The sequence below is a fragment of the Notamacropus eugenii genome, chromosome 1, assembly GCF_028372415.1.
Source record: "Notamacropus eugenii isolate mMacEug1 chromosome 1, mMacEug1.pri_v2, whole genome shotgun sequence".
NCBI lineage: Eukaryota > Metazoa > Chordata > Mammalia > Diprotodontia > Macropodidae > Notamacropus > Notamacropus eugenii.
In genome coordinates this window covers 136,898,717-136,901,844 of record NC_092872.1, presented here as the reverse complement: position 1 = coordinate 136,901,844, position 3,128 = coordinate 136,898,717, and the positions used below count along the sequence as shown (strand labels likewise).

Below are 3,128 nucleotides of genomic sequence, written 5' to 3'. Positions count from 1 at the left end.
CAGAAGCATGGCTTCTAAATCCAGAGATGTGGAAACAGAACATAGAAGGGAATCAAAGGAGTCTGATCTGGGGCCCACAACCAAAGAGAGGTTTTAGGAGGAATTCACCAATGAGAAAAGGGGGCCCTCATGGCAGAGGGAGATTACAGAGTTAGAAAGGTCCAAGATGATGAGGAAAGTCCCAGAGTGAGAGAGCAGCTGAAGCATGGAGGTAAAGTCTGGAAACTCAAATTTGGAGCTGGGAAAGGAATGAAGGAAGCCTGGTCTGATCAAAGAGAGGGTCCTGGGAGGAACTCTTCAGTTGGAGGAAGGGGCTGGTGAGGTGAAGAGATATTCCAAAGTGAGAAGGGCCAGCCACTGAGGAAAGTTTCAGGATGGGACAATAGCTGAACTATGGGGGTAAAGTCTGGAGTGTCAGAATCAGTGCTGGGAAAGAACAAATATAGGAAACCAGAATCCAGGATTTGATTTTTGTAGGTAGAATAGCTGAGGCAGAAGATCGAGTTACATTTACTTCCTCCACTGCTCATGGAAAGCATCTCCAGTTGATATAAACTGAAGTCTGAAAGAAGAGAAGAAAGAGGTAGGAATCGGTTGACTTCCTTTTTAAAGGTCTGCTGAGTCCAAGTTCAGAGGCCAATAGGGAGATTCTTTGTCATTGCAAAGGTGCAAGAATACTGAGTCACTCCTGACCAGCAGGAAACATCTTAGACACGCCTGAAAGTGCTCAACTGCTGAATCAGTTTATGTGGTCAAAATCAGGAAGGGCAACTTTTCATGTCCCCTTTGCCAGCCCAGGTTACACTTATGTGAACTGATGAAGAGTGAAATGAAAAGAACCAAGATAACAGTGTATACAATGATTACAATAATGGAAGGAAAACCACTTTGAAAGATACAAAAACTCTGATCAGTGGAATCATGACTTCCGAAAATTGATAATGTAGTTTGCTTTTTACCTCTTGGCAGAGGTGATGAGTGAGACATTTATTACCAGAAACAGTTAATGTGAATTAATTTTTCTTGGTTATACCTATTTGTTACAAAGGAGGAAATTGTAATGGGATAGTTGATGCAAAAGAAAGGAACAAAAGGATATCAGTGAAACATTTAAAAATACAAAGAATAAAGCAGAAGGAAGTTCAGAGAGGGATGTATGTAAGTTGGGTAGTTTTGTTAGTATCATGTTAAATTTAGTATGATTTAACTTAAAACTTAAACTTAAAAATAACTTTAAAAAACCAATCTCTACATCAAGGAGACTTCCTGGGTGACATAAAGGATTTTATTGGCTGTCCTCCATTCCTGGAATATTGTTCCTCATCTACACCCCTTGGAACCTGCAACTCCCTTCAAGCTTTAGTTCAAATGCCAACTCCTTTAAAATGCCTTTATTCATCCTCCAAGTTGTTAATCTTATTCCCCCAAATAAATATGTATTTTATTTTATATGCATCCTGTATTTGCTTATTTGTGAACCTGTATGCCCATAATAGAATGTAAATTTCTTGAAGACTAGGACTACATCTCATATTTATAGCTATATTCCCATTGCTTAACTTAGTACACATTAGGTATTTAATAAATACTCAATTACTTGATAATAAAATAGTAGGAAATTAAACGGAATAGAATGGGTAGAATTGGGTTATAGTGTAAGCCCCTATAGATATATCCATCATTGAAAAAAGTAAAGATCGTTCAGTCAGGCGGAGATGGAGATGGTTCTGGAAGAACCCTCGCGATGGCCCCCAAGGAGAACCCCAAGTGCAGTTCAAACTTGTATTAGTTGGAGATGGAGGTGCCAGAAAAACCACATTTGTAAAATGTCACTTGACCAGTGAATTTGAGAAGAAGTATATAGCCACCCTGGGTGTTGAGGTCCATCCTCTCGTGTTCCATACTAACAGAGGTCCTATTAAATTCAAGGTATGGGATACAGCTGGCCAAGAGAAATTTGGTGGTCTGAGAGATGGTTATTACATCCAAACTCAGTGTGCCATTATAATGTTTGATGTAACATCAAAAGTTACTTACAAGAATGTACCTAAGTATGTACCTAACTGGCATAGAAATCTGGTACGAGAATGTGAAAATATCCCTATAGTGTTGTGTGGCAACAAAGTGGATATTAAGGACAAAAAAGTCAAGGTGAAATCAATTGTCTTCCATAGGAAGAAGAATCTCCAGTACTATGACATCTTAGGCAAAAGTAACTATAACTTTGAGAAGCCCTTTCTTTGACTTGCTAGAAAACTTATTGGAGACCCTAATTTAGAGTTTGTTGCCATGCCTGCTTTCACACCTCCAGAGATTGTCATGGATCCAGCACTGGCCACACAGTATAAGCAGGACTTACAGATTGTTCAGACAACTGCACTCCCTGATAAAGATGAGGACCTGTAAGGAAATGAAACTAGAGCCCAGCGTCAGAGGTCTAGTTTTATAGGCAGCTGTCCTGTGATGTCAGTGGTGTAGCATGTTTGCCACTTTATTATATAGCTGAGCAGAACATCTTTGGGATGCTGAAGGATGTGAATGGGCTTTGGAGTGAATGTGGCAGTTTAAAAAATATATAATTCATATTTTGGACCTGCATATTTAGCTGTTTTGGACTTCAATTACGTCCCCTTGAGTTTCAAATATAAGACTGCTGCAGTCCCATCACAATATTCAGTGGTGAATCTTGTTGGTTAGTTACTGTCATTCCCATTCCTTTTTTGTTTAGATCATAATAAAGTTGTATTTCAAATATCTAAGCAATGAGCTCTTATCCCTTGTTTACAATAAGCATTTTAAAACCTGTTTTGTAAGGTCTGTGGTAGATGTGTACCATGCTGCTGTTTAAATGGCCTTCCCATTTTTATGACTGGTTATTTTAAAAATGTATTTCAAACATATCAGTAAGATACATCTGAGTCATATATTTCACGAAGTAAAGCTAGGGGCTGGACAGGTTAAAAACTTTGTGCTACTGTTAGATGACTGATCACAACTTGGTAATACAGTTAAAAGGTGTGAATGTATATAATTTAAGACAGTTAAGCTAAAAGTTTTCACACTAGCTAAGTAGTACACTTTACTTAAAAGGTGGCTTGTGGAAGAAGGGGTAAAGTTGAAGAAAAAAA

The 3,128-nt window shown here is 38.4% G+C and overlaps 1 pseudogene; it reads left to right on the top strand.

Moving 5' to 3' along the window:
- The first annotated feature begins 1,850 nt into the window (after positions 1-1,850).
- On the top strand, positions 1,851-2,406 carry LOC140524101 (GTP-binding nuclear protein Ran pseudogene; annotated as a pseudogene).
- Positions 2,407-3,128: the final 722 nt, after the last annotated feature.